Source organism: Harpegnathos saltator, unplaced genomic scaffold, assembly GCF_003227715.2.
Source record: "Harpegnathos saltator strain DR-91 unplaced genomic scaffold, Hsal_v8.6 scaffold505, whole genome shotgun sequence".
NCBI classification, from domain to species: domain Eukaryota; kingdom Metazoa; phylum Arthropoda; class Insecta; order Hymenoptera; family Formicidae; genus Harpegnathos; species Harpegnathos saltator.
The window spans coordinates 617,743-636,433 of NW_020230322.1; the positions used below are offsets into that span (position 1 = coordinate 617,743).

An 18,691-nucleotide genomic window follows, 5' to 3' on the forward strand; every position below is an offset into this window, starting at 1 on the left:
CTTCTACCATCAGGGAATTCAGCTGCCCGAAAGATGGCAAAAGGTCATCGATGCAAACGGGAAATATTTCGTTGATTAATATAGTTTTGTTTGTTTTTAAATAAATTTTGAATTTTGCAAAAAAAGGCTCAGAACTTTTTTGCGCTCCTAATAATAATAATAATAAAGTGCGACAAACGAATATTTTGACTTCCAACTTCAGATTCGTAATTAGAGGCTCCAAAAATCTCCAGATACCAAAATTGGTTTGAATCAGCCATCTTTTTATAATTTCGGTCCACCATATTGGGTCTGCCATCTTGAATTTTGTAATTTTATCTCCAGATTCGTAATCAGCGATTCTAAAAACCCCTTACTGACTAATTCAATGGAAGACAAGTTTGACGGAAATAACATGTAATATGTACAAAGCGTTGAAATAATGCTTTCATGTTCAGGGATCAAGGGGTGATTTTCATCCTTAAAATGCGTTGTCAGCCGATATAAAAAAACACGTGTTCAATATTTTTCTACGTGCATACCAAATTTCATTGGAATCGGTGAGTGACAAACTTTCGTCCGAAATACTTTTCCATAAATATCAGATGTAGTAAAAAGAAATCCATTATTTTTCCAATAGATGGCTTTAGTTATCTGTATCTCGCGTATAAGTCCGATCGGGTTTCACTAGATGGCGTTAGAAAGATGAATTTCGTACTAAAAAAACTTTTCTGACAGTTTTGTGATTAGTTGACTCAGTTTTGTTTGAGCGCGCGTCAAAGATGGACACTAGCAAAGAGAAAATACGCTATATTTTACAGTTTTTCTTCGATAAAGGCGAAAACGCAAGCCAGGCGGCTGAAAATGTGAATAGTGTTTATGGTCCTGATACTGTAACAGCCAATCACGCGCAATTTTGGTTTCGTCGATTCCGTTCCGGTAATTTCGATGTCAAAGATGCACCACGCACTGGAAGGCCAATTGTCGAAAAAATCGATAAAATCATGGACATTGTCGAGTCCGACCGTCATGTAAGCACTGTTTCGATTGCCCAAGAGCTAAAGATTGCACAAAACACCGTTTGGAACCATTTGAATAAGGCTGGATACAAAAAGAAGCTCGATGTATGGGTGCCACACGAGTTAACGCAAAAAAACCTCATGGACCGAATTTCCATCTGCGAATCGCTGCTGAATCGCAACAAAATCGACCCATTTCTGAAGCGGTTGGTCACTGGTGATGAAAAGTGGATCACTTACGACAACGTTAAGCGAAAACGGTCGAATCGCGGTGAGCCGGCGGAAACGGTGGCCAAGCCAGGATTGACGGCCAGGAAGGTTTTGCTGTGTGTTTGGTGGGATTGGCAGGGAATTATCTACTATGAGCTGCTCCCCTACGGCAAAACTCTTAACTCGGAACTGTACTGTCAACAATTGGACCGTCTGAAGGAAGCAATCGCCCAGAAGCGGCCAGCTTTGGCCAGTAGGAAAGGAATTGTGTTCCATCAGGACAACGCCAGGCCACACACATCAATAATAACTCGCCAGAAGCTCCAGGAGCTTGGTTGGGAGGTTCTTATGCATCCACCTTATAGTCCGGACCTGGCACCAAGTGATTACCATCTGTTCCTGTCCATGGCGAACAATTTTATTGGTGAAAAATTCGCTTCAAGAGAGGCTTGTAAAAATCGACTGTCTCAATTTTTTGCCAATAGGGACGAGGGCTTCTATGAGAGAGGCATAATGAAATTACCTTCAAAATGGCAACAAGTTATCGAACAAAACGGCGCATATTTGACCTAAATCGGATCATTCTAACTATGGTAATTAAAGCCTTCAATTTCATGCAAAAATAATGGATTTCTTTTTACTACACCTGATATTATATCGTTAGAGATTTTTAAGAGTTTCCATCTCTTTTCCTCACCCTGTATATAACGAATAATAGTAAATAAAAATAAATATAGGAAATAAATGCATAAAGAAATTTTTCTTAAAAATGTTGTATAATTATATGTATACATGTATTAAGAGGTTGCATTAAAAGCCGCTGTTTTTTTATGTTTTTTGAGCATTTATTTCAATAACAAAGTATATAAATACATCAATCAAAGTATTTGTTCTCGGAAGCTATGAGTTTTTTCTACTTTTCTGGAAGAAGTTGAATTCTGCAACGAAGAAACAGTATCTTTTGAGCCAATCAATTCAGCAACCCAATTTTCGACTTTTCCGTAATTATGGAAATGTGTACCTTCCAAAACGTGTTGCATCGAATGGAACAAATGGTAATTGCTTGGGACCAGGTTCGAAGAATACACTGAATGCGGGATTATCTCCTATTCGAACTCCATCAGTGTTTGTTTCATGGTTACAGCAACATGGGCCAAGCGTTAACATGGAGAAAAATCACTTTTCGGCGATTTGATGCATTTGGTGGTCGCTTTTGCATCAAATTATCATTCAAACGTTCCAATTGTCGATAACATACGGTGATGACTATTTTGTTCGGTTTCAACAGCTCATAATACACGACGCCTTTCATATACCACCAAATAGAGAGCATTGATTTGTGGTGATCGTAGATGTTTCGCTTTGATGTCGATGTTGATGGTTGACCGAGATCAACCCATGATTTCTTGCGTTTCGGGTTATCGAAATAGATCCATTTTTCATCGCCGGTCATGATATGCCACAAGATTCTTCTTTTTATGCCTTGCAAGCAAAGAAATCATGATGCTTAAACGACTAGCAATGGCATTTTCGGTCAATTCATGTAGCAGCCATCTCCCTTCTTTTTGGATCTTTCCCATAGTTTGTAAACGTCGTGAAATGGTTGATTTATCAACTTTGAGCCAATTCTTTGAGTGTTTGAGTAGGATTTTCTTCGAATTCAAAGCTTGCAATTGTTCATCTTCGAACTTTTTCGATTGACTTGGCCGTTATTTGTCGTAAACGTCACAATCATCACTTTTGAATAGTCGAAACCAATCTCTACATATTGTTTCCGATGGAGCAGATTCACCATAAGTTTTCGCAAGCAATCGATGAACTTCAGCTGCACTTTTTTTCAAATCAAAATAGTAGTAGTAGATGTACACATCAGAAAAACAATTTATCGCGTTCCATTTTAATTCAATCATAGAAAAGCATTTATGTAAGCAAAGGATTGCGTCTGATGACTAAATTGTAGTGGGAAATGTTCGCACTTCAAAATGACATAAGAGACATTTATCACTGCCCATAGCATATGCAGCTAGAGTCATCTACATGCGACTTTCAATGCAACCTCCTAGGAGCAAAATGTGCGGCACATTTTAATACATATATTATGCATGGTACAGAAGATAAATATACATACGTAGATTCATATCTCTATATATGATGCAAAAATTGCTCATCATAAAAAGCAACAATTACGTGATGTTGAAAAAAATCGTGTAGTAAAAGATTTACATACGTTGTCAGCATATGGCTGGAGGAGAGAGAGAGGGCCAACAAAATAATGACGTTTAGTGATGTACAGCCAACGCACTTGTAGGGTCCATTCCGTTTCACGCATCGAGCGCATTAACTGCATCCAGAACCGTTCCGTTTCAGCTAATGCGTGCATTGGTGGCGTATAGAATTCCCTAGAATCCCCCCACCTCTATCGCATTAAGCGCGCATCAGCTACTACAGCTCGGACTAGAAGCAGTTGATGCGGGCATGCGCAGATTAGTATTTATAATCTTTTATATAACTCTATTTAAATACTGACAACGTGACGTGATGACTGATATATTTAACGTACCGATATTTTTTGATTTTAAACATACAGATAATCACAGATACGTACAATGGACAAAGTTGAATTCCCTGTATTAGGTCCAGTTCCACAATTTGCTTTAAATTCCGTTTAAAGCAAGCTCCACAATTTGCTTTAAACTCCGTTTAAAGCAAGTTGTGGAACTGGGCCTTAGTGGATAACGAAATGATCATTATGTTTCTCGAAAAAGAGATCGCGTTAAGAGCATCGAAAGGTAGAATTGAAATTTTAAAGTTTTAAAAGCAATTCAATTGTATTTTTAAATTAATGCATGTATGTGAATATTTTTCTACAGATCAAGATTTCTTGATAAAATATAGACTCACTACTACTACTGCTACTACTGCTGCTAATTCTGTCATCATTCACTAATGAAAATAAGGCTATTGTAAATGTTTCGATGTCCATTGTAACCATAGTAGCATCCATTTTTCCTTTCACATCAAACGCATCAAAAGTCGTTCCGTTTCCAAAAGCGCATAGACGCATTAACGAAAACGGAACGATATCAATGCGCGCAACGCATTGGTTGCGATCGATCCGCTCGATGCGTGAAACGGAACGCAGCCGTAGTGAATCTATGTTGCGCGAAGCGAAACAATTAGAAAATATTAGACTGATAAAAAGTTAGTTCTTGGTAATAGACCGATATTATAGGGCGAACATGACAAATACAGCCTATCAAACGCTTCAATATACGAAATCATGCACTTTTTCAAAATTTTCTTCGGTCATCATTCTTCAATTGATCGGCCTGAACGTTTATCATCATCTATATCCTCTCTGCCTTCTCTGAATCGTCGATGCTATTTAAAAACTTGTGTTTGTGATAAACAATTATCTCCATAAGTGATTTTAAACATTTGGAATGTTTCCGTAACACTTTTACCGTAGCACTTTTTAACACAGAACTTAGTGTTGATTCTTTGTTCTTTATTCATTTTTCGACCAAGATATCAAACTACTGTCACTTAAATGTGTCGTACCTTAGCTTCTAGTGAACGAAATGTCATAAAATTTTTACAGATTATTAAGGAAGGTTGATATTTCCTAACTCAATCTCCCACTAACAGAAGGTGCCACTAATTTCGTTAAAATAGAGCCATTCCGGTTACTTTTGGGATAGAAGATGTATATCCAATCTAATTACATCAGTTTTACAATTAAAATATAAACCAGAGTTTTTTGGAATTATATTTTTATTATATAAATCAATTTTTTATTATTTACTTCAGTTCCGAACAGTTATGTTTATACTAAAAGTATACAGGGTATCCAAAAAGTCTCGGACTGGCAAAATATATCGAAAACCAAGCATTTTAGGAAAAAATGTTTCGGACAAAAGTTGTATGGTTTCAAAGAGGACATTACACAATTACATCGTTTTATTTACAGATGGCAACACTTTCGAGATACTCACTGATCACTCTCTTCTTGATGCGCCATATTCGACCTCGAACACTGGCGATCTCCCTTTCATACACATGCGTTGCGCACCTAAATTATCCATATGTATACAGAACCTACAGTCTAACGCCGATTCCGAACGACAGTATTAGAAAGATTTTACTAGACAGAATATTCTCGGTGGTTTGCCATTGCCTTCCGAGAGGAAAGTGATCGTATACAATTTTTCAGTTCTGCCGGGAATTGAACCCGTTATCATCGACTTTGTAGATTAGTGCGCTGTCCACTATGCCACGCTCGCTCTCTGATCATTATTTTTTTTAATGGAAACCCCAATTTTTTATTATATCATTTTTTTCTACTGACTAATTTGAACAACTTTCGTCTGAAACATTTTTTTTTATTTGCCTAATATTTTTTAAGACATTTAAAGAAAATTTGATAACTTTTTCAATATTTAACTTACGATATCTCACGAACTACTTGTCGAAAGAAAAAGTGGTACTAGACTTTTTACTCTATTCAAACTCAAAAATAAATTGCTACAATAATGCCCTGACTTTAGTTAATCTAATGACTTGGAAATTTCTAAAAATCGATAAGTTAACAAAAGTCAGGGTGCTATTGTAACAATATATTCTTCAGACTAAATAGAGTAAAAAAGTTTAATACCTTTTTCTTCCGACAAATAGAAAGATATTGTAAGTTAAATGTAAATGTTGAAAATATTACCAAGTTTTTCTCAAAATCTCACAAAATATTAGGGAGATAAAACATATTTGAGGCAAAAGTTATTCAAATTAATTTGTAGAAAATGATATAAAAAATTAGGATTTCTATTTAAGAAAAGTAATGATCAGTGAATATCTCGAAAGCGTCGCCATCTGTAAACAAACTGATATAGTTGTTTTACATTCCCTTTAAAAACATACAACTCTTGTATGAAATATTTGAAATATTATGAAATATTATGAAATATTTTTTTCTGAAATATCTTGTTTTCGAGATGTTTTATTGGTCTAAGATCTTTTGGATACCCTATATATATTAGGTATACAACTTAATTTTCGGCCCCAAAATTCAATAAATGACAGCTTCTATTCAAATTGAAATTTATTTCCGTCCTATGGTGATCTGAAAGTACTAAGTCTCAGCTTTAGAATGCAGTATAACAGATGGCAGCCCTGCTGATATAATCTCAAAAAAACAGTAGTGAATGCAATGTCGTTCGAAAAGCAGCATTTGAGGCACTACCTCCTTTTCGCTTTCCAACTTAAAAAAAAATGCAGCTGAAGCGCAGGAAATGGTTTGTTCGGCTTTGGGCGAAAATGCTGTTTCCTACAGCACTTGCGAGAAGTGGTTTCAGAGGTTTCGGAAAGGAAATTTCGATCTTGAAGACGAACAACGACCGGGTCAGCCAAGAAAGGTTGTTGTGTACTACGAATTGCTTGAACTCGGTCAAACGGTCAATGCTGAACGCTACAAGCAACAACTGATCAAAGTGAATGACGCATTCGAGTAAAAAATACCATTTACTGGTAGTAGAACGAGGCAGGTACTACTGCTGCATGATAACGCACGGTCACACACGGCAAAAGCGACCCTGAAAATCATCTCCAACTTAGGCTGGGAAATCTTTCCTCACGCGGCGTATTCTCCAGACCTCGCCCTATCAAATTATCACCTATTCCGATCGCTACAGCATCACCTAGCTGATTCGCACTTCCGAACTTCTGAAATCAGAAAAAGCATCGATGACTTCATTGAGTCCAAACCACCATCGTTTTTTTGAAGCGGAATTCGAAAATTGCCTGAAAGATAGCAGAAATGTGTAGAAAATGAGGGAGATTACTTTCGGAATTAAGTAAATATTCTTGTTTTTAAAACTGCGCATTGAAGTTGAGCAAAAAAGGCCGAGAATTAAATTGTACACCTAATAAATATAGAAAGTATATGTATAATAAAGAAACAGAAATAACGGGTATGTTGAGCATAGATGCAACAGGATCTCTGATAAAAAAAATATTAAAAACTTGATAAATTTGCACATTATTTATTTTTATATCAAGCAGTCATTTCAGTTAAAACGAAAAGGAGGGGTATCAATAAGGTCATTTTTGGCTCACGTCAGAATCACTTCAAATTGTGGTATTTTCTTCCTACCGATGTAGCTTATAATCTTCTAGAACCGTTTGCTATCCGAGTAATTAGAGGCTGACAACGGGCAACATGAAAATTCAAAAATCAATGAAATTTTTCACATGGCGATAGTACCAGTCTTATTTCAGCATGTCATTGTTGGGTTTCTTTCACCATATTTTCTCAAAAAGTACTAGAGTATATGCTACTTTAACCATTTGAGGCACGTATTTTTCAGAAAATCTGAATCACATGAAAATTTATATACAGAGGTTTCTGGGATTGCTGATGACAAATCTGTTATCAGATTTTCGAAATTCAAGATAGCGGACGCAAAAATGACAAATCGCGATAATTTCGGTGATAATGGGTTTTGTGAGGTTTTTGGAGTCACTAATTACGAATCCGTTATAAGATTTTCAAAATTCAAGATGGCGGCCACAAATATGAAAAAGAGCAATAATTTCGGTGACAATGAGTTTTGGACCTCAGATTTGTAATCAGCGAGCTCAAAAACTAACCAGAGTACAATTTTAGCTAATTTTATGTATTAGGTTGTTGCAGATGAAATGGCCATTTTTTTAATTTTTAATTTAAATTTTTATTCGACACACTTTATATACATCTCGTCAATCGAAATAGTCTCCCTCCACCTCAATACACTTCCCTCAACGTGATACAAGCGCACCAATACCTTTCACGTGGAAATTAGAAGAGCGAGATGCAAGAAATTCGTTGAACATATTTTTCACGTCGCTTTCTGGTTGGAGTACCTTTTCACTTAAAAAGTTATCCAGATGCTTAAACAAATGGTAATCAGTTAGAGAAAAGTCAGGAGAATAAGGAGGGTAAGGGAGAACTTCGCATTTGTATTCTGTTAATGTTTTTACAGTTTTTTTTGCAATATGCGGTCTAGCATTATCATGGAACAATAACATACCGCGTCTATTTAATAACGCCGGCTGTTCAATACGCAGTTTTTCCATCACAATGTCAATTTCTTGGCAATATTTGTCAGCATTTATAGTTTCACCCTTTTTCAAAAACGAAAAATGCACAATACCCTTGGCAGACCATATAGATACAGATATGATAACTTTATGTGGATGAAGGCTCGGTTTCAGCATGTGTTTCGGAGCTTGATCAGCATCTAACTACTAGTCGACGATTGTCATAAAGAACCTACTTTTCATCACACGTTACTATTCGATTCAATATTCCTTTATTATTGTGTCGGGAAAGCAAAGATGAGCTGATGTCCATACGGCGAAGCTTGTCTCTCTCAGTCAGTTCATGTGGTACCCATTTGTCAAGCTTTTTCACTTTCCCTATGGCCTTTAGGTGTCGGGAAACAGTGGAATAGTGATGCTGTTGAAACGTTGATGCTGTGTGCAATATCTCGAACTGATAAACGCAAGTCTGCTTCAACCATGCCTTTCAAAACATTGTCATCAATCACTGATGGTGCATGGCCGCGAGATTTGTATCACCAGACCGAAACTTTTCAAACCAACGTCTAATGGTTCGATCACTTACAGAACCTTCCCCAAAAGCAGTGTTTCGCGTTGCCTCGGCCGCACTATGACCAAGTTTGTATTCGTACAAGAATATTATCCGCATTTCCTTACTTTCCATGTCGAAGAGACAGCGATTTTCAATGATATAAACAATGTGATAAAAATAAGGTTATGCGTGCGAATTTACGTGTGGGGCATATACTTTTCAAATATCACGCATGCAACGACAGCTGCATGAAAAGAGCTGAACTACTCGGCTAGGAAATTTGAATTTTAAAAACGGCCATTTCATCTGCAACAACCTAATATATTCTATGATCCGCCATCTGGGATCCGCCATCTTGGAAAATAAATTTTAAAATGTGGACTTCAGATTCGTAATCAGCGGTCTCAAAAACTAACTAGAGTATAATTTTAGCTAATTTACTAAAAATTCTACGATCCGCCATCTTGAATCCGCCATTTTGGAAAATTAATTTTGGAATTTGGACATCAGATTCGTAATCAGCGACCCAAAAAACTCCCAAATCTTGATTTTGAGCAAAAGATTCACTCATAGTTCGTGGAAAATGATTTTTTTCTGTAAAAATGTGTATTTACTACACTTTTTTTTATTTATAATAAATAGACAACTTATGCAAAATACTTTTCAACCTTTCATGTATGTTCCAACATGTATGTTCCCATATCATATAAGCTAAATAACGCATAAACCCGACAAGAATCCCTCAAATATGAAATATTTCATGAAAATGTGAGAATAAATAGGTGGTAAGTATACTTGCTACTATGCCTCAAAGGGTTAAATACGAAAAGGAGCTTATCTGACCTTCATCTTCATGCATTTTAGAATCAAGCTTGGTATTTTGAACGGATTACCATATTACTGAACTATCATGCAATAGCATTCTTTGCGATGAATCGGACGATACTACTATAAGCCTGAACTTAATTTTGAAGGATGAGATCATTTTACCAGTGCAATATACACTGAAAAAATCTGCTATTTACTGCTTATTATTTACTGCTCAGTGGGCACAAACCCTGTTTTGTCTTTTGGACATTCTCAAGATGTTTGATATGTGTCTCAAAGACGTTTCAAGGACATTCTATATTGCAAAAACTTCTTTATGACATAGAAGTTAACTAAAAAAAAATGCAAAAATGCTCAGCCACAATCTCTTTTCTGACTCCTGATATTCGACATCGGTCTTAGCAAATTTGTCACACACTGAGTCGACTTTTCCGTCACTTCCTGGATGTTGTAATCTGAATTCTATTTCCAATATTGCAATTGAAATGCGAGAATATCTATGTTCATGATAATGGAGTTACAGTCCATCGCTATATGCGTTACAGTCCATGCTATATTACCTGACGGGTAGAAAAGCATATAAACATCTTGTAGACGTTCCCAAGATATTTCATGGATATTGAGATAGATTCATCTACGAGAAATCCTAGAAATGTTCCCAAGATATCTTATTTTCATCTTCGAGATGACTTACAGACGTCTGTTATACCAAAAAAACGTCATAAAAAGGTCTGCAACATACAACATCCTTGAAACATCTTCGAGACACATATCAGACATCTTGAGAATGTCCAAAAGACAAAACAGGGTTTGTGCCCACTGAGCAGTAAATAGCAGATTTCTTAAGTGTATATTGCACTGATAAAATGATCTTATCTCTCAAAATCAAATTTGGGCTTATAGTAATATCGTCCGATTTATCGCAAGAGATGCTATTGCATGATAGTTCAGTAATGTGGCAATATGTTCAAAATACCAAGCTTGATTCTATCTTGAATGCATGAAAGTCAGATGAGTTCCTTTTCGTATTCAAAGCAGTATATACTCTAGTAATTTTTGAGAAAATATGGTGATGAAAGCTCAACAATGATATGCTGACATGTGATTGGCACTATCACCATGTGAAAAACCTGATTGATTTTTGAGTTTTCATGTTGCCCGTTCTCAGCCTCTAATTATTCGGATAGCAAACGGTTCTAGGAGATTATGAGCTACATCGGTAGGAAGAAAATATCACAATTTGAAGCGATTCTGACGTGAGCTAAAAAACGGCCTTATTGACACTCCTCCTTTCACCTGTGTTGCAAATATTCTGAGAAATACAATATGAATATTTTAACTTATTAGTTGTGAGAATGGCTGAAATCTGGAGCGCCTTGTCTAAAAGAGATTGCAATCGACTATTCTTTTGCACTTTTAAATGAGGCACCTTTTGAATTCAACGATTGCAATTTCAGCACATATGTTGAGAACTGCATGATACTAGAAGATAACGATCGTACGAGTATGTTAATAAGACAAAATGTCTTATTAGAATCGACATTGTTCATTTAATCAAAATAATTTATTATTGAAAATGTTTTAAAAACAAACCTGCGAATTAAGGATATTTTGTGATGCATTGGCGCTCTAAGCACAATCACGACTCTTGACAGTTTTAACTAGATTTGCGTATATATTTTAACAATTCCCTTTTCGAAAACTTTTGCACGGATAATGCGCGTTTACATGTTTTAATGCTCAGCAATAATATTATACATGATCAAAACTCAAAATATTCAATATTATGAAGAAATTGCAGATGAGTATCAGAATGAATTTCCCGATAACGAATCTGGTAGTCGATTTGATTTAAAATTTTTAATTTATTGGATTGGCAAATAAGTTCGTTCGGTTTTTTAGAGTAGAATAAAATACAATATCTTGATATACAAGATAAATTTTAATCAATTATATTAGGTGTACAAATTAATAATCCAATTTTTTCAGCTACATTCAAGGTTTATTTTAAAAGAAAGTAAATTAAATTGTTCAATCAAAGTATTTGCCGTTGCTTTCTATAACTTTAAGCCATTTTTCAGGCAGCTGATGAATTCCATCTCGGAAAAATGTTACGTCTTTGGACACGATAAAGTCGTCAAGTCATTTTCGGATCTCATCCACTGATTGGAAGTGCATATCGGACAAGGCGTGTTACATCGACCGGAACAAGTGATAATCGGATGGAGCAATGTCTGGTGAATACGCCAGGTGCTGCAAGACGTCCCAGCCAAAACTCATTATGGTGTCTTTTGTATTGGAAGCAATGTGTGGTCTGGCGTTGTCATGCAACAATTTCACTGGACGTTCTCCTTTGCCAGTATATGGGTGTTTTCGTTCCAGTTCTTGACTCAAGCAGATTAATTGACGTTGATAGCAGTCCCCAGTAACTGTTTCACCCGGTTCCAACAACTCATAATAAAGCACACCCTTGATATCTCACTAAATGCAGAGAAGAACCTTCTTTCCGAAGCGATTAGGTTTTACAACCGATTTTGATGATTCGCCGGGATTTACCCATGACTTTCTGCGTTTCGGATTGTCATAGAGTATCCATTTCTCATCGCCCGTAACGATTTTCCACAAGAAAGACTTTCGACGCTGCTTATTGAGAAGAGAAAGACACGCTGCCACTCGTTGATTTTTGTTGGTTTCAGTGAATTCATGCGGAACCCATTTTCCTTCTTTCTGAATCTTTCCCATCTCATGTAGGCGTTTGGAAATCGTTTGCTGCGTTACTCCCAACTGTTCTGCAAGCTCTTTTTGTGTTTGTGCCGAATTCTCAGCGAGCAGTTGTTCCAAATCATCATTATCGCACTTCGGAGGGCCTCCAGGGCGTTGTTTGTCGATTAGACTGAAATTACCGCTTTTAAACCGCTTAAACCAAAATGCGCGCACATCGTACGATACAACACCTTCGCCGAGAAAGGAACAAATCGATTCGCACGCTCTTGCAGCATTTTTTCCTTGGAATTCGTAAAGAATGCAGTGTCGGATATACACCTTATCTGTTGCCATTTTCGACTATACTGAACTGAATACTTTTGAAGGTTATGTTGGGCCTTTCGCCAAACTATATGTTCTTTTTAATAGCTATATGTCAACATTGCATAATCACAAAAGAGCGGGAAAATCTATTCAATTTGAAATTGATTTCATAACTGCTTAAAATAATTTGGATTATTCATTCGTACACCTAATATATTGGCCATCTTTATCGATGACCTCTATCCATATTTCCACCAACTTCATTATGCCGCGTTCGTAAAACGTCTGGGACTTATCGGCGAAAAATCAATCCAGGTGGTTTTTAACGGCCTCTTCATCCTTGAAGGTTTTCCCGTTCATAGAGTTCTACAGCGACCGGAATAAATGATTATCGGAAGGGACAAGATCCGGTGAATACGGAGGATGAGGCAAAACATCCCAGCCAAGCTGAAGCAATTTGTTCCGAGTGGTCAATGACGTATGAGGTCTGGCGTTGTCGTGGTGGATGACGACACCCTTGCGATTTGCCAATTCTGGACGTTTTGTGCGGATTGCTTGGTTCAATTTTGTCAATTGCGAACAGTATACAGTTGAATCAATCGTTTTGCCTGACGGTAACAGTTCGTAATAGATGACACCCTTGAAATCCCACCATACGGAGAGCATTATTTTCTCCGGATGCAATCCCGCCTTCGAGGTTGTTTGCGGTGGCTCGCTGCTATGCCTCCATGATCTTTTAAGCGTTACATTATCGTAGACGACTCATTTTTCGTCACCCATTACTATTCGTTTCAAAAATGGGTTGTTTTCTTGGCGTTTCCGTAGCGAATCGCAGATGGACATGCGTGTGGTCAAGTTAGCCTCGGTTAATTGATGTGGCACCCAAACATTAAGCCGAGAAACATATCCCAGCTGGCGTAAATGCTTTTTTACGCTTGTGTGGGATATATTCAATGTCGTAGCAATCTCTCGTACCAGACTGGGATGAATTTACTTCGATTATAGCCTTAATGTCACTTGAATTAATCTCGGTCGGGCGATCGGAGCGGGGCGCATCATTGACGTCGAAATCTCCAGAACGGCAATTGGTATACCACTTTTGGCATACGCGTTCTGTTAAGGCAGCATCTCCATATACACAGCATATCTTTTTATGAGCATCCGCAGCTCGTTTGCTTTTTTTTTAATAATAGAGCAAAATGTGATGATAATGCACGTTATTTATTTCTATGTTCACAGCTACGCAGCACACACAATACTGATGTTAGCCAAACCAAACACAGCACAATATAAACAGTGAAACATAATCTTTCAAATGTGTATTCGATTTGCACGATAGCGCTGAGAAAAGAAAAGCGAATCTGCATGAAACTTACACTGAAACAAAATACGAACAAATTTATTTGCCAACCCAATAATTTTAAGTCGATTTAATGTTAATAATATTCTCCACAACATTGAGAAGAATAGCAAAAAATTAACAAATGATGGAGATAGACTAAATCCGTATTATTCTCATGCTTTTGGTGCGAATTTACTTAGAATTTGTAAAAAGTTTTCATTACGGACAACTGGATCCTAATGGATCCTAATGAAATGAAAGCTGCATCTTCAGCCAGAAATAAATAATATTTCAATTAAGTAAAGAACTTGATTTTTGGCGATAGAAGAAACGTACGTGTAAACAAATTTTTAATATCACATATCAGATCACTAGCGGGTACAATGAACATCTTAAATGTTGATGCAACAGTCTCAGCTAATGGAAGTTATGAGATTCAAATTCTATACTCAAGTCAAACTGATGTCCCTACCATTCACAAGGAGATAGCAAGACATGTAAAATCGATAATTGAATGAGTCATATTTCATTCGAATGGGGGGATTTAGTATCCTAAATATAAAAACCCTAAATATAAAAACCCTAAAAGGGTTTGCATACATGGGCCTTCGTCTGATGCTTAAAATGAATGAATAAAATTCATTTTATAATAAGTAATTAAAACATTTATTATTTTTTTTATCTTCTTATTATTCTTATTATATCTTATTATTTTTTATATAATAAGACAGATATTATTGTATATGTGTGCATTATAATTTTGTCCTATAAAAAATATAAAAAATATTAAAAATATTATATTGGGTGAGTGCAAAAGTTCGTGCGGAGTTTCAATAGATGGAGTTATAAGCGTCGTAAAGTGTTGTCATTAATACTTCCATCTACATATTATATAACGTTGGAAAGGTGACGTCTTCAGCTGTTATTAAAAAAAAAATCATTTGTTTTCATACAAACTGCTTCGAGAAATATCATTTTAAAAATGAGTATCGATAAGGTGCATTTACGGCATGTTATGCTTTACGAGTTTCGGAAGGGAATAAACGTTGCCGCAGCCGTAAAAAACATTCAGGATGTTTATCAGGATGAAGCACCAGCTAAACGAACTGTGGAAAAATGGTTTGCTAAATTTCGGCGCGGAGAATTTAACCTTGAAGACGAGCCACGCTCTGGTCGACCTTCTGACATTGATGACGATGTTTTGCGTACTTTAGTGCTCAATAATCCGCGAATTTCAACAGAAGAAGTTGCTACAGCACTAAACGTTGACCGATCAACCGCTTTTCGGCGTTTAAAAAACATGGGATTCGATTTGAAGCTCGATATATGAGTGCCCCATTTGCTGACCGAAAAGAACAAAATCAAGCGAATTTCTGCAGCCGTTTCTTTACTCGGGCGGCTCAATAACGAGTCGTTTTTGGATCGACTAGTGACGGGCGATGAGAAATGGGTCCTCTACAACAATGTTCAGCGCAAACGGACATGGAAACAATCAGGTGAGCATGGTGACGCAATGCCAAAGGCCAGTTTGCACCCGATGAAAGTGATGCTCTCTGTTTGGTGGGATTGCAAGGGCATAATCTATTTCGAGCTTCTCCCCGCTGGCGAAACGATTGATTCGGACAAGTACTGTCGCCAATTAACCAATCTGAATTGAGAAATAAAAGAGAAACGTCCGATTTTGTCAAATCGCAAGGGAGTCGTCTTTCATCACGACAACGCCAGACCACACGTTTCGAAAAAGACGCTGCGCAAACTGAAGAGCCTGAAATGGGATGTCTTAACGCATCCGCCGTATTTTCCTGATATCGCACCATCTGATTATCACTTGTTCCGGTCATTGCAAAATTATTTAAATGGAAAAAACTTTGACTCTTTGGAGGCCTTAAAAAACGGCGTCTCTTCGTTCTTCGAATCTAAACCGCGCAGTTTTTATGATCGAGGCATCCGTATGCTGCCAGAACGTTGGGAAAAGATTATAGAAAACGATGGAGAATATATCATTGAATAAAGATTTTTGTTTGCCTAATCACTGTGTGACTTTTACTCACAAACTCCGCACGAACTTTTGCACTCACCCAATAGAAATATTATAAAATATAATATATATTATAAAAAAAAAAGTTAGCACTGCGAGGACGTAGACGACAAGATACTAGCACGCGCCTTAGCCTCCGCAACTATCGCACTTCATGCTTATTGATTTCAAATTACTACACTTAATATGTAGCTGTTTTTTTAATTGAAAATTTCTCGCAAACAAAGGCCCATGCACGCAAACCCTTTTAGGATTTTTATGTACCCCCCCCCCCCTCCATTCGAATGATATATGATTCTTTCAATTATCGATTTTACATGTCTTGCCATCTCCTTGTCAGTAATTGCGGATTTCACTGACAGATGGCGTTAGTTGAATTTTTAGATATATTTCGTATTTGAAATGTTAAATTCATATTGTTGTTTGATAGTTAGTATTGTAATACTATAGTATAATAATAAGTATAGTAATACTTCAATTAGCATTCAGTAAAAACAATATCAATTGTGTAATTTTTATTTGACGTCGGTTGAAAAATGGAAAAGCAAAACGAGCATTTTCGTCATATTTTGCTTTTTTACTTCCGCAAAGGAAAAAACGCATCGCAAGCTCACAAGAAGTTATGTGCTGTGTATAGTAACGAAGCCTTAAAAGAACGGCAGTGTCAACATTGGTTTACTAAATTTCGTTCTGGTGATTTTTCACTCAAAGATGAACAACACTCTGGTCGTCCAGGTGAAATTGATGACGACCAAATCAAAGTAATAATCGATGCGGATCGTCATAGCACAACACGTGAGATTGCAGAGAAGCTCGATGTATTACATGTATGCATTAAAAAGAGTTTAAAACAACTTGGCAACGTAAAAAACTCGATTTATGGGTTCCACATGAACTTAAAGAAATTCACTTAATGCAACACATTGCCATCTGCGATTTGCTTATGAAACGTAACGAAAATGATCCATTTTTTAAACGATTGATAACTGGAGATGAAAAATGGGTTATTTACAACAATGTCAATCCAAAAAGATTGTGGAGCAAGCAAGATGAACCAGCGTAAACAACATTCAAAGCTGATATTTATCAAAAGAAAGTTGTATTATCAGTTTGGTAGAATTACAAAGGAATTGTCTACTTTAAAATTTTACCACACAACCAAACGATCAATTTAGATGTATACATTCAATAACTAACCAAACTGAACAATGCAATTCAAGAAAAGCGACCAGAATTGGCAAATTGAAAAAATATCCATCATGACAATGCAAGGCCACACACATTTTTGGTTAGTCGATAAAAAATATTAGAGCTTGGTTTGGATGTGTTGCCATATCCACCATATAGTCCCTTATACCATCATTATTATTTATTACGTTCTTTGTAAAATTTCTTGAATGGTAAAAATTTCAATAATGATGATGATGTCAAATCGCACTTTGTTCAGTGTTTTGCCAATAAGAACCAAAACTTTTATGAACGTGGAATTATGATGCTGCCTGAAAAATGACAAAAGGTCATTGATAAAAATGAACAATACATTATTACATAAAGTTACTTCCTTCCATGAAAAAATTGTCTTTTATTTTCTTAAAAAAGTTCGCAATTACTTAGTTGCCAAACTAATAGGCAGAAAATTTTTTTAAATTGTTCTTATACATAAAACATGCTCACAAAACAACAACAAAATTTCTCATTTCATCGATCTAACTATTTACTATATGTTAAAATTACCATAATTAAAAAAAGCAAGAAACATTTGTAAACTTTCCAAAGTAGAAATTTCCAGCTCCAAAATCCATTTTTCAGATTTGAATTTCCAATTTTTTAAATAAAATTACAGTTGTTTGAAATTTGCTCATTTTCTCGACAATTTTTCTTTAATCTTTAATTATTTGACTAAATATATATTATTATGTTAAAAAAGTATTAGGAGATTATTTTAAAACATTTTAGCTGCGCAATATATTAGAAAGATAAAAATCTCGTGAGTTTCAGATTTTTATTTATATTATATATTATTTAAAATCCTGTTTCTTTTTAGAAATTTATAATTTTTGATTATTAGTGACATTTTTATAGATAATTTTGATAAACTATTGGTTGAAACTTTCTGAATGTTATTCAGGATGAGAGATCCTTCCCTGGTAGCAGACTGACGTCAAATGACGTACTAATGACGTCTTAATGACGTTAGCTAATGTCATTAAGACGTCATTAATACGTCATTTGACGTCAGTCTGCTACCTGGGTTAACAATATATGAAAATCAAAATCATGGATAAGATATTACCTAATCTAAATAATTATCTTTTTTCCCATGTTAACTTATTTTTAACTCTATTTCTTTAAAAATTGATACTAAATTAATGTTCTTAACATATATAATTTATTTTATATTATTTTCATATTTATTTAAGATAAAACAAACATTTCTTTTTATAAAATATAATAAACTACATATTACAATTAATTTTTTTAACGTCATGTTATATATGTATAAGTTTGACAATCACTGTTTTCAAATATCATATATATTAAAAACCAGTTGAATACTGTAGTGTTAGGTAAAAAAAAACAAATATAGGTTGCGTGAAAAGTTCGCAGAGTAGCATCTATAAGTA

The 18,691-nt window shown here is 35.8% G+C and overlaps 1 protein-coding gene across 3 annotated transcripts in view; it reads right to left on the reverse strand.

The window, feature by feature from the left end:
- Positions 1 to 18,691, reverse strand: part of LOC105185086 (calcium release-activated calcium channel protein 1) — a 116,080-nt gene that overhangs the window by 91,859 nt on the left and 5,530 nt on the right. The window contains exon 2 of one of the 3 annotated variants that reach the window (XM_025302614.1): positions 6,720 to 6,923. The exons of the other annotated variants lie outside the window; for them this stretch is intronic. The gene's annotated coding sequence lies outside the window, so the exon portion shown is untranslated. The remainder of the gene's footprint in view (positions 1 to 6,719; positions 6,924 to 18,691) is intronic. 3 annotated transcript variants of the gene reach the window in all.